Source organism: Macaca fascicularis, chromosome X (genome assembly GCF_037993035.2).
Source record: "Macaca fascicularis isolate 582-1 chromosome X, T2T-MFA8v1.1".
Taxonomy (NCBI): domain Eukaryota; kingdom Metazoa; phylum Chordata; class Mammalia; order Primates; family Cercopithecidae; genus Macaca; species Macaca fascicularis.
The window spans coordinates 4,701,915-4,716,016 of NC_088395.1; positions in this window are offsets into that span (position 1 = coordinate 4,701,915).

Below are 14,102 nucleotides of genomic sequence, written 5' to 3' on the forward strand. Positions count from 1 at the left end.
GGAAGGGTTATCCTATACGAGTAAAGCAAACCTAAAATGACTTAAAAACAACTTAGAAACAATTTAAGTTCAGACAAGATTAAGGTGCTTTTCCCCTACTCTAGTTCCCCTACTCTAGTTGACTGACAGAAAAAAAAAATTCTACAGAGAAATTACTTCAGAATTTCATCCGTAACTACATATCTATCCCTAATTTTATCTCTCTCTCTCTCTCTCTCTGAGAGGTATCAGAGAACTGGGTGGATAGATAGATATAAATCACACATATATACACCCACATATACATTTGTAATAAATATTAACATCAATATACTATGTAATATAGATACAATTTTTTCATACAGTGTGTCCAGAATTTATTTAGAAACTACCAAATATACAAGAAAGCGTGAACACGTGGTTGAAATATAAGATAAATAGTAGTAAATAAAAATAGACCAATAGATATTTAAGTTCTTAAAAGAGACCTTCAAATGTTTTTACTAATTTATTCCAGGAAACCCATGACACAGGAAGATTGCTTCTAGATCATTGGAATCTATAACAAGGATTCAATTCACAGTAGTAGATACAAAAAATACAACCACTGAAACTAGGAAGCAAAAGATAATTTAAGAAACAAGTTGATTTTATTAAAATTAAGGAATCATGAATGGGAATGTGGGTAAAATATCATGATAGGAGTATAGAAGGAATACATAGCTGCAACTAAAATATCATATGTGAGGCGGGGCACGGTGGCTCACAACTGTAATCCCCACACTTTGGGAGGCAGAAGCAGGTGGATTGCTTGAGCCCAGGAGTTTGAGACCAACCTGGACAACATGGTGAAACCCCAACTCTACAAAAAATACAAAAATTAGCTGGGCATAGTTACACATACTTGTAGTCCCAGCTACTTGGGGGGCTGAAGTGAGAAGATCCTTTGAGCTGGGGAGGTCGAGGCTCCAGTGAACTGTAATCAAACAACTGCACTCCAGCCTGGGTGAGAGAGTGAGACCCTGTCTCAAAAATATGTATATGTATATATGTTTATATGTTATATATACTTACATATAATATCTATGTTTATATATTATATATTTACATATTATCTATGTTTATATATTATATATTTACATATTATCTATGTTTATATATTATATATTTATATATATGATAAGGTAAACATATTTGTTATATTTATGTCTTGTAGTTCAGGACAAAGAAATAGGTAGGTGATAGACGAACATTAGAGAATATATTGACCAGAATTATCCAAATTATGGGAAGACATCCAGAAATAGATTCAAGAAGTTATAAAAACCCAAAAGTTAGATAAATACAACAAAACATTCATTCACATTGTGGTAGGCAGAATACTGCCTCCTACCAAAACAAAACGAAACAAAGCAAAACCAAAAATTTCCGCATCTAATAGGGTTTGCCTGTGTCCCCACCCAAATCTCATCTTGAATTGTAGTTCCCATAATCCATATATGTTATGGGAAGGACCCGATGGGAAGGGATTGGATCATGGAGGCAGTTTCCCCCATGCTGTTCTTGTGATGATGAGTGAGTGTCAAGAGCTTTGATGGTTTTATAAGCGTCTGACATTTCCCCTGCTTGCACTCTCTCCCCCCTGCTGCCCTGTGAAGAGGTACCTTCTGCCATGATTGTAAGTTTCCTGAGGCCTCCCCAGCCATGTGGAACTATGAGTCAATTAAACCTCTTTTCTTTATCAATTACCCAGTCTCAGGTATTTCTTCATAGCAGCGTGAGAACGGACTAATACACCATCTGAATTCCTGGAACCTATGACTATGTTACCTCACATGGCAAAAAGGGGCTTTGCATATGCAAATAAGTTAAGGATCTGGAGATGAGGATGTGATTCTGGATTATCTTGGTGGGCCCAATGTCATCTCAAGGGTCTTTGTAAGGAAGAGAGAGAGGCAGAAAGAATTACAGAGGCAGATATGATGTCACTAGGAGACCTCAGAGTGATGTTGGAAAGGGGGCCAGGAGCCAGAAATACAGGCAGACAACAGAAGCTGCAAAAGATAAGGACGTGAACACTTTCATGGAGTCTCCAGTATGAGACATGCCTGCCAACACCTTGACTGTAGCCCAGTGAGGTGCATTTTGGACTTTTGATCTCCCAAACTATAAGATAATATATTTGCATTGTTTTAAGTCACCAAATCTTTTGGTAGTTTGTTACAGCAGCAATAGGAAGCTAATACATACATCATATAGGAACTGTTAAAGAAAATTCTTAAAATCTGCCTTGGGTGAGAACTCTTAGGAAAACACTAAGGTGTTTAAATTCATTGAGAAATTAAAATTAAATTAATTGAGAATATTAACAGTAAAATATATTGTTTTGAATAGAAATGACTTGATTAAAAAAATGAAAATAAAAACACAATAGAGAAGAGCATGAATTACTGACACAAGAAATGGACAACAACAACAAAAGTTGCATTACAACAAATTCCACAGGCATTAAGAAGTGAATAAGAACAAGTATTCATAATAGCTACAAAATTGAAGTATTTTGAATGTCTAGTAACAATAAGCTAGAAATACATGTTGAGGTATATTCATCCAATCAGCTGCTATTCCCAAGTATAGACTGTGCAGTTTGCTTAAAACCAAAGGGATTAGCCGGGTGCGGTGGCTCATGCCTGTAATCCCAACACTTTGGGAGGCTGAGGTAAGCAGGTCATTTGAGGTCAGGAGTTCGAGACCAGCCTGGCCAACATGGCAAAACCCCATCTCCACTAAAAATACAGAAATTAGCCGCAGGTGGTGGTGCATGCCTGTAATCCCAGCTCCTCGGGAGGCTGCGAGGTAGGAGAATCTCTTGAACCTGGGAGGCGGAGGTGGCAGCAAGCTGAGATCGCCCCATGGCACTTCAGCCTGGGTGACAGAGCAAGACTCTGTCTCAAAAATAAATAAAAAAGAGAGAGAGATGTATCACATAAGACCAATATTTAGCAAATGAAGCCAGAGACAATGTTGCTTAACTACAATTCCTTTCATATGAAGTTCTAGATAAGCAAAACCAACTACAGTCTTAGAAATCAGGGTAATGACCACCTCGGCATAGGAGTGGGAGCACATGAAACAGGGTCATGAGGCTGGTAATCTTCTTTATTTGGCTGATGGGTGTATACATTTTGTGAAAATTTACTGATCTACACAATTCTAATATCTAGGTTTTCATTGTGTTGACTTTAAATAAAGAGTTGCCCAAATTTAAAAACAATGAGGCAGGTCTATATGTATTGAACAGAATTTATTTCACAATTTATTATTAACTAAAAGGTGAGTTTCACATAGGTAGCTATGTTAGATAGATAGATAGATAGATAGATAGATAGATAGATAGATAAAAGGATTGGCGGATGGATAGATGATAGATGGATGGATTGGATGGGTGGATAATAGATAACTAGATGGATAGATGGTTAAACAGACAGATGAACGAATAGATAGATAAATGGATAGATTCTAGATAGATAAGTGAAAAAATGGATAGGTGATAGAAATAGCTAGCTAGTTAGGTGATAGATACATATTATAGACAGACTAATAAAAACAAGTGTATGTGCCTATTTTTACATCTATACAAACACCCCATGCATTATGTTTTATATGTAGCATATAACATGTAATCTCTCTAGAAAACTTCTCCCAAAAATGTACGATATTGTGGCTGAAGTCTAGATTTAGTTTTTTTGGTACTTTTGAATATTGTACCTTTGATTGCATTTAAGAATTCATATTAAAATAGCATGAATGAATGAAATACACAATAACAATCCCAGATTGGAATAGCGGCATTTACTTGCTAAGTCCTATTGGGGCTTGGGACACGTATCACCCCAGAATATGATTACAGGAGACCAAAATATACCTACTTGGCATATTGACTATTTGGAGCTGATTGCTTTGAGAGACTGCAGATACAGGAGTAGCTCTCAAAAGTTGCTGTTTTGTAAAGCAAATTACATTTACAAAACAAATTTTCAGTGATAAAGATATCTGATCCAGATATAGGGCTGCTCTGAGAAGACATTGATCTCCTGAGATAATTTTATCTGCATAACAAGCCAACTTTTACTCACCACACAGCTACTCCCTTCACCCTCCAGTAACTTGTCTCCATCACCTGCTAGAAGCCACAGACCCCTATTTCTTTCTGTAGTCCAGGATGCTCTGTAAACTTCATAGATCTGGTTGATTCTTGAGTTTCGTATTTTTGTGGAACTCCTTTGCATAGGAAGGTAATTCAAATTGTTTGTCTCCTGCTAATCTGTCTTATTTTAACTTAATGTGTAAACCAGCCAAAGAATGTAGAAGGGTATAGGAGAAGGCAACGTTTTTTTCTCCTCCACAGTTATGCTTAAGAATGTCACCATTTTATTTTATTTTATTTATATATATATATTTATATATATGTGTGTGTGTATATATGTGTATATGTGTGTGTGTGTATATATGTGTATATATGTGTGTGTGTATATATATATACACATACATATATATATATATATATATCTTGTTTGTTGTTTGCTTTGAGACAGGGTCTCACTTTGATACCCAGGTTGGAGTGCAGTGGCACAATCTGGCTCTCTGCAGCCTCAACCTCCTGGGCTCAAGCGATCCTCTTGCCTCAGCCTCTCAAGTAGCTGGGACCACAGGTGTGTGCTACTGCCGTGAACTAATTTTTTGTTTATTTTCTGTTGAGATGAGATCTCACTGTATTGCCCGGGCTGGTCTCAAAGCCCTGAGCTCAACCAATCCTCCTGCCTCGGCCTTCCAAAGTGCTTGAATTACAGGTGTGAGCCACCACACACGGCCTTCACCATTTTCAACCCAGTGCTTATTGTTCATAGGAATAGTAATGTGAACTGTGTTACAGAATTGTGAGAATTCAGAAGGGAGAAAGGGAATGCACTCCAGATGTGGTTAGCACAGCACCTGATCCAAATTAAACACTCTATGTTATCATTATTGGCTACAGCATTATACCACTGATTACTTATGGAAATAGAGTGATTATTTTACATCAGAGTATATAATTTAACAAGACAACAAGCTGCACTTTCTTTTAATTTGACTCTTTATTCCGTTTAATGCTATATCTACACATAATTATGTGTTATTTTCTGTCCAGTCACACATAATCATTCCACAGAACCTGGCTCTGCCTAATCCTAAATATTCTTTCTAAGGATTGAGAATAGTATCGGGGGGACATCCCTCTGGTTAGGGACAGACATATGCTGTAATTCCTAAATTTAAGTAAAATGTGTATAGAAATGATACTGAGTTTAGAAGGAAAACACCTGGATTCTCTCTCTGTCTGCCATGCCAATTAATTTCTTACTATCAGATGCGTCTAGAATACTTGTATGCAATGTGCGCCTTGGTTGCCTAGCCTCTCTAAGTTTCTTTTTGGCTCTTTATTGTATAATATTTTAATTATAATTTTAAAATTATAATTTTCTAAATATGAAAATATTTGATTAGAGACACTTGATTATTAAATAATAATTTTGGAAATACTAAAGATACTGATTGGAAAATAATATCAGAACATTAACACACAGATACCCTAAAGCCAGCATTCAATTTTACCATCAGAAAATATCAATTGTTTGGACAGTGAGTGGGCTGCCATGACATGACTTTAGTGGTCTGTGCTTTCCTGAATTATAAAGTTTATTTATTTTTTAACTAGCATAGTATTATCACTGAGGTCCCTCCTTTCAATCAGCACTGTGCCCATTTCTCTTCTTTCTAGCATCTATTTTATTTATATTGACTATTTACATATAATGCTCCTTTAGATAGCAAAAATTTATTGGGAATTGGAAAAGATAATTTCCTTGGAGATAATAGCTATTCATGCTGATTTTCACTTGCCAATTTCTTCACTGTGAATATTGACTCGGCCAGAAATGCACACTGGCTTGAAAGATGCAAAGTTAACTGCGTGGCTTATATTTAGTCAACTGTTTGGCAGGTAAACTTCTATTTTCAATAATCCTCTCATCTTTCTGACAACCAAGCAGAAAGGAAGTCAAATTTCACATTAAATTAGAAAAGCTCCAACCAACTGCAGAAGGAGTTATGGGTGGTCAAAAAAAAGGCTTATGCAAGAATAATTTAGATACATCTTATAATAGGTGAAAATTTGACAGGGAAACTAAATGAAGCAAGGATAAATTGTAGTGCTGCATCCAGAATATTTTAATATCTCTACTTCAATATGTGTATCCACTATATCGTCATGTCTCCTCTGTGAAGAACAAATTTTACTATTGTCTTTTTTAGAGCCCCAATTGAAAGGAATTTGGATAAATTTTGATACTTATGCTCACGAAAAATAAGTTTAATAGACCTGTATATATGTGCTTAATAATTCAGTATTTCAAAAAATAAGTTTTTCATGTTCAGCCTTAATTGAAGGTGTTTTTCATGTTCTTCAAATTTGATATATGATTCACGAAGTTATAGTTAATAATCTCTTCATCTGTTAATAACCACTTTCTATGCTAATCAGGAAATGTTTACCTTTCAAAAAATATTCTATGGAGTGAAGGAACTATTGACAAGCTAAATGGATATGTTTTGAGAAACCAATTCTTAGTAACATTTCTATGCACTAGGGTGAGAAAAAAACAGTATGCTGATGTGTTATTAACTACAAATAAATGAAAGAACTACTGATATGCCAATTTCGTGTTTAAGCAGGTACTGTAATGTCTGAGAGAGTACCGGGGAGGCTTGGGGTCTTCTTCTTTTTCCTTCTTTTTCACATTTCTTTCTTTCTTTTCTTTCTTTTTTTTTTTTAGATGGAGTTTTGCTCTTGTTGGAGTGCAATGGTGCTATCTTGGCTCACTGCAACCTCCCCTTCCCAGGTTCAAGCGATTCTCCTGCCTCAGCCTCCCAAGTAGCTGGGATTACAGGTGCCCACCGCCACACCCCTTTTTTACATTTCTTAGAACACAAGGAAAAGCAAAGTGGACTGCACTGTCTCACATGCATTGAAAAATTACATTTACTTAGGGATTGGGTCTGACCATGCATGTTTTATATGTATGAACTACATTAAATCAAGTAGTGAGATCTTATTAAAAATGACCATTAAACACTGTATGGCTGTATCATCATCACGAGCATCATCAGTATCATCATCATTGCCATTCTAATCATCAATATTACCACCACCATCATCATCATCATCATCACTATCACCGTCACCATCATCATCACCATCATATCACCATCATAACCATCATCACCATTGTCATCATTGTCATCACCATCACCATCATTACCATCATCATCATCACAAACACCATCATCACCATCATTACCATCATCACCATCATTATTATCACTATCATCACATTGTCACCTTCATCATCATCATCATCACCACCACCACCATCATCATCATCACAAATACCAGAGTCACCATCATTACTACCTCTAATGTCATTATCATCATTAGAATCACCAGAACCACCATTATTAACTTTATAGTAAATTTTTATAGCAATCTCTAAATACATTGTTTATTGATTGAATTTTTCACCTTATCATGGCATTAACCATATTGTTCTTCTTTACATCTCTATGCCTACTTCCAGTACTGTGCCTGATCTAGGGGAAGTGTCAGTTCAAAATACATATAGATGTCCATATTGACTGATACCGTGTTGCAGTTTGTGGTGAAAAAATGAGTAATGTAGATTATTATAAAGATATATAAATTTTGTAATGCATCTATTAGACACATGTTCTTCTAGTTTGCATTAATTTTGCATCATAACTGGCTACTCTGCCAGGTGCTGATGAGGCAACCCTTTTCAGTCATGCAGTATATCTAGGTTACTCATTTTTATGAATTTGTAAGTATTAATAATCTCTTACATTGAAGCTAGTTCTCTAAGACGTCCTGTAGAGTTTCAAAGGTTCTTGGTGAAAACAATTTCTATGTGAGGATGAGTTCATTCACTCATTTTTTATGGAGCACCAGCTGTTCTGTAGGAGAGGTCTTTGAATTCTAGAGTAAGACTAAAACCAATAACCCTAAGTAGTAATGAAAGGTAATAATCATGTATTTACTGACTTAATCCTTTGGGAAGTACACATTTTTTTTTTTCTTCCAACCAGACACTGAGATGGGCTTTTCATGTTTAAGTGTTAGTTAATGTCGACCTGAAATTCCAGGAGCTCTCATCCTGGATACGCAGCAGACAAGTAATAAGATGCTCAAAACACACCAGATAGGGACTATAAGCAGAGTGAGCAAATGATGCTCTCTACACTGTCCTAGTTGAATAAAAGATAGAATTGAGAAAGATAATAAGTGGAAGGGTCTGGTTGTTTTAACAAGGCTACATAACTTTCCCATGGACCAAGATGACTTCAGGGAAGGTAGCTTGAACCTTCTTGTTGATGCGCACACGATAGAGGTGGCTGCTAGAAAAAAGCAAGGTGGTGTAGCACTAGAAGCTATGCTTCCAAGGCCCTCAGCATGACCACCTTACAGGCTGTAACTCTACAAAAAATAAAGTCTGGCAGGGTGCGGTAGCTCACCTTTGCAATACCAGCAATTTGGGAGACTAGGGTGGGTGGATCACCTGAGGTCAGGAGTTCGAGACCAGCCTGGGCAGCACGGCAAAACCCCATCTCTACTAAAAATACAAAAATTAGCCGGGCATGGAGGTGTGCACCTGTAGTCCCAGCTACTTGGGAGATGATTTTGCCCCCCAAGAGTCACTTGGCAATGCACAGAGATGTTTTATTTAGGTCATCACAGCTTGATCAGGATTGCTATTGGTGAGTAGAGACCAGGGGTGCTGCTGTACACTCTATAACGCACAGGACGGCCCTCTGCAAAAGAGTTACCAGTCCAAACATCAGTAGTGCTGAAGTAGAGAAATGTTGCTCCAGAGAAATACATATGTTATCAAGTGAACTCGTTTTCTAAGAAATACTTGAAGTTAGAGTTTAAAAGGCATGTGCAGTTTCTCATGCCTGTAATCCCAGCACTTTCGGAGGCTGAGGCGAGCGGATCTCCTGAGGTCAGGAGTTCGAGACTAGCCTGGCCAATATGATGAAACCCATCTCTACTAAAAATACAAAAATTAGCTGGGTGTGGTGGCACACACCTGTAATCTCAGCTACTCAGGAGGCTGAGGCAGGAGAATTGCCTGAACCCGGGAGGCAGAGGTTGCAGTGAGCTGAGATTGTGCTATTGCACTCCAGCCTGGGCAACAGAATGAGACTTCGTCTCAAAAAAAAAAAAAAAAAAAAAAAAAAAAAGAAAGAAAGAAAGAAAAGACTCATCATTTAAGAAGCTCAGAGAAAGTTGATAGAGAATAACTTATAAATAAACTTTAAAAGTCTAAATTCTAAATTTGGAATTCCAAATTCTAAAATATTAAAAAATGTAAAGAGAAAATTACAAAATACTTGGTTTAATTTTCTGTATTTCTTAATACCCTTATAGGAAATCTTGCCCTAATCATGAGAATCTGCTTCTGACAAATGTTAAGTAATCTGCTTTTCCCTCGATGGAAGGATAAAACTAGACAAAATCTTTATTGTAGAATAAATTTTATCACCTAATGTACCTGATATAGAATAGTTCACCCTTTTCCTTGTTTCAGGAGAAGAATTACAGAAGGACACATTTCTATGTAATCTTTACTCATTCTGCTAAAGGGACTACAAGAATATAATGGAAAGTAATTCATCACCTCAAATGGATCTGTCCAATCCCATATTGATAAACTTGCTAAAGTGTCTTTTAATTATGCCCAAACCATGACTTAGTTGTTTCCTGCAAGCAACTGTCTCCCAGCAATCCAAAATGTTTGTCAACTATGTCAAATGAATGCTCCCCCCAAGATATTAAGTACACGTATACTCATTGTTAGAATTTTAAGTGTTTATAATACAAGCAAATTCCATTTATTTTTGATTTGTGATATACTCTACCTGGCTTTAATGCAAAATAACATTTATAACCTGAAAATTGACTATATCTTAAGAAAAAGTTGGCATATATGTAAAATATATTTTTAATATTTATTTTCATTGATGGTGGAAATGATGGTGTGTGTTTTTGTGTAGATGTGTGTGCATATGTAACAGTGAGCACAATCATTGGCAAAACCTTTAAGGAAAAATAATAATGACTTGTACTAGTTTGTATTCTTAATATTATTGTTAGCAATATCTGTGAAGTTTTAATTTTACTGATGGAAAATTTAGAAATTTAATGGAAATTCTAGAAAGGTGGGAATGTTTTAAAATCAGTTATGACTTAAATATGGAAATATATTTTATACGAGGAAAAGCATAAACTCTAAGAGTTGACACCTTGTTTTCAAATGTCTTTTTCATTTCCCTTTTCTTCTTTCTTGGACTTAGAACTGTATTACTTTGTAGAAACTGATAACCTTTTCTCTGACTTCTTTGGTATGAAACTTATTTGCCGGCGTTGATATTTAGCATTTTTTACATAAGTGTTTTTTTCATATAGAAGCCAAGATACATATTGGAGAGTTCTCCACAGGGCTTGATTTTCTTCTCCCACCCATATTGGAAATCTCTTCCTCAGTATCGGCTGATCTAGCAGCCTTCCTATGAACGCACAAGAAAATAATTCATTTCCACTATGTTATGGAAAAGATAGAAACAGTCTTCACAGGCCAGTTTTCACACAGATCGGCAACAAAATCTGATCTCATTCTATTCATATGTGAGTAAATACTTATACTTGAAATTAGAACTTTATTAATTCAAAACTGGGTAAGTTTATTTCAGAAATTCAGAAAATTGGAGAAAATAAATATTACTTCACTAGAGACAACAATCGCTACTACTATTGTATATTTTTGTATTTTTTGATAGATGATAGATATAGGTAGATACATGATAGATAATGGATAAATAATAGATGATAGATAATATATAGATTATATGTAGATAGATATGTAGATGCAGATAAATGGCTGTAGATGATAGATAATAGATGACAAACAGATATGTATACTTACACTTAAATATACACATATTAAATATATAATTATGTTGTAAAACATTTAACAAAACTATGCATATAGATAAACAAAACTATACACATAAGTAAACTGGCGTTAGTACATCTAGAGTAACATCCTCTATATATTCTACATCAACCTGCCTGATGCTTTTTTATTTTAAACTAATAGGTGAATTGTTTTCTATTGAACCATAGCAGAGAAAGTTTTTTTATTGATGAGCAAGAGAAATATTTTTACTAAAAAGAAAAAAAATTTTACTAATTAACTGACGCTCCCATTTTAGCCAAATCACAATCGTTTTTCAGAATTATTTGCTTTTTATAAGTAATGCTTGCAAAATATTGTTTCCTTAAGTTTCAAAGTCAAAGAAGGTAAAAATGGCATAATTTTAGACATCGAAATACTATTTTTATTTCTATTATGGAATAACAGAGGAAGGTGTCTAGCACATTCCTGATACAAACAGAGGAGTGACTCGAGAGCCTTTGTTATTGTGGGAAATAAGACTTAGTGGAATGGGCCTGTAATCCCAGCATTTTGGGAGGCCAAGGCTGGCGGATCACTTAAGGTCAGCAGTTCGAGACCAACCTGGCCAATACGGTGAAACCCCGCCTCTACTAAAAATACAAAAATTAGCCAGGCATGGTGGTGGGAGCCTGTAGTCCCAGCTACTTGGGAAGCTGAGGCAGGAGAATCGCTTGAACCCACGAGGCGGAGGTTGCAGTGAGCCAAGATTGCACCATTGCACTCCAGCCTGGGCCACAGAGCAAGACTCTATCTAAAATAAAAAAAAAAAGAAAGAAAAACTTACCGGAATGGATAAAGAAGGCCCTATGCATTATATTATAGTAGCAGAAGATGTTTTGAAAGACATACAAGCTCATCGAAAAAAGTGACTGATGAATAGATGCTATAAAAATTTTCTTTAAAACTCCCAATCTACATGTAGAATTTTCAATGTTTAATAAAGAAAAATAGGTTACTCTGTATAACACAAAGGGATCAAACAAATCAAATTTGCAAACATAGAAGAAAAAAATGAGAAATGCATTTTAAGGCAATAGTAGACATTTCACAGAGAAGAAGCCATACCTGGTCAGAACGGAAGGGTCGCCATCTTCAGCAGGATGAGGGAAAAGTGAAAATAAAAATCTGCAGAAAGATATTCATTTTCACTGACAGGCTGGACAAAAATTAAACAGTCCATCAGAAGCAGATGTTTGTAAGAACATGAGAACATGGGGCAGAGGGAATGAAACACTTTGGGGATATATTGATGTGATTTAAATGTGTCTCTTGTGACTGAACACTTCCACTCCCGAGTATACAACCCTGACTACCTTTTATTGAAATGCAGTGAGAGACATGGACAAGCATCCTCAAACCAGCATCAGCTATTATTATTTTAGGGAATAAAACTAAAAATGACATAGCTGTGGAAATACTAGAGAACTCATAAGTGTGTTCTATTCATATCAGGGAATATTATATTTTGGTAATGATCACATCTGCTATTATATGAAATTGGAGTTATAAGCATAATATTGAGTTAAATAAATGAAATTAGTATATATTTGACATAGTTCGGATCTGTGTCCTCACCCAAATCTCATGTTCAATTGTAATCCCCAGTGTTGTAGGTGGTGCCTGGTGGGAGGTGATTGGATCACGGGGGTGGTTCCTTCGAGAATGGTTTAGCACCATCCTTTTGGTGTTGTTCTCATGATAGAGTTCTCATGAGGTCTTGTTGTTTAAAAGTGGGTAGCTCCTTCTCCCTCTCTGTCTGTCTTAGTCCTGCTCCTGCCGTGTGAGACGCCAGCTCTCGCTTTACTTCTGCCATGAGTAAAAAGCTCCTTGAGGCCTCCCCAGAAGCAGATGCTGCCATGCTTCTTGTACAGCCTGCAGAAGCATAAGCCAATTCAACCTCTTTTCTCCTACATTGCCCAGTCTCAGGTATTTCTTTATAGCAATGTGAGAATGGACTAATATAGCATTTCTATCTAGTAAGGTAAATTTATATAAAATTCAAGTCCAAAGCCAACTTACAGGTAAAATTTTTGAAGATACATGCGTAAATCCAGCAATCCTAACTGAGAGAAAAGGACCAATTGACAAACTTTTCTCACTTTCATCGGGAGGCATTCATGGGAAGGACCCCATGAATACTGCTAATAGTCTATTCTTCAATTTCTTGTTTTAGGTATAACGGTGTTAATGTGACCAGGTTTTACATATATTATACATTTCATATATCATTTCACACGTGAGTACTTTAAAAATAGTTAATATTCATACGTATTTCATTACATACTTACTCGCTTTGTCTTCATTCCCAGTTTCAGGGCTTTGAGTAGAGCTGACCCTACTTCAGAGACCCTGGCACTATACATAACCCAAGGCTAATTCAACTGAAGCACCACATCCCATTTAATCGTAACAAGCTCTGACCATAAGAGTGATCCAAGTTGATCCAAGAGAGTGAATCCCAAAATTTTGCCAAGATGCTTGAGGAAGAAAATCTTTTTCCACCAGGTTTACTTTTCCTAAGCTCCTGGTGAACAACTGGTCCCCATCTCCAAGGGAAAAACGTCACTATGCTTGAAGCTGATACAAGAAAAAATAAATATGAATTTGAAGACTCTGGTATATTTTATTAGATGGACAGCATCATTCCTAAAATTTCTCATATACTAGTCAATACTCTCTCTCTCTTTTTTTTTTTTACTTTCGTTCACTAGTTTGAGTTCAGTTTTTCATGCCTGCATGAAAAATAGCCTTGACTTGTACTGAATGTTATGTTATTATGAATATTATGTTATACTCATTGCTCCATAGCAAGGCTGTGCTTAAGATGACACATGATCAATATCGGTCACCTGAAGCAATAAGATACTGTAGCACTTTACCTGCTCAGTATCGTTTATTCCATAATTGATGAAATATTTCAAACTAGTAGAAATTATTTTAAACATATGCTGCTGTTGGCACATTTAATAATTCATGCCACCTCTAAAGTAAAAG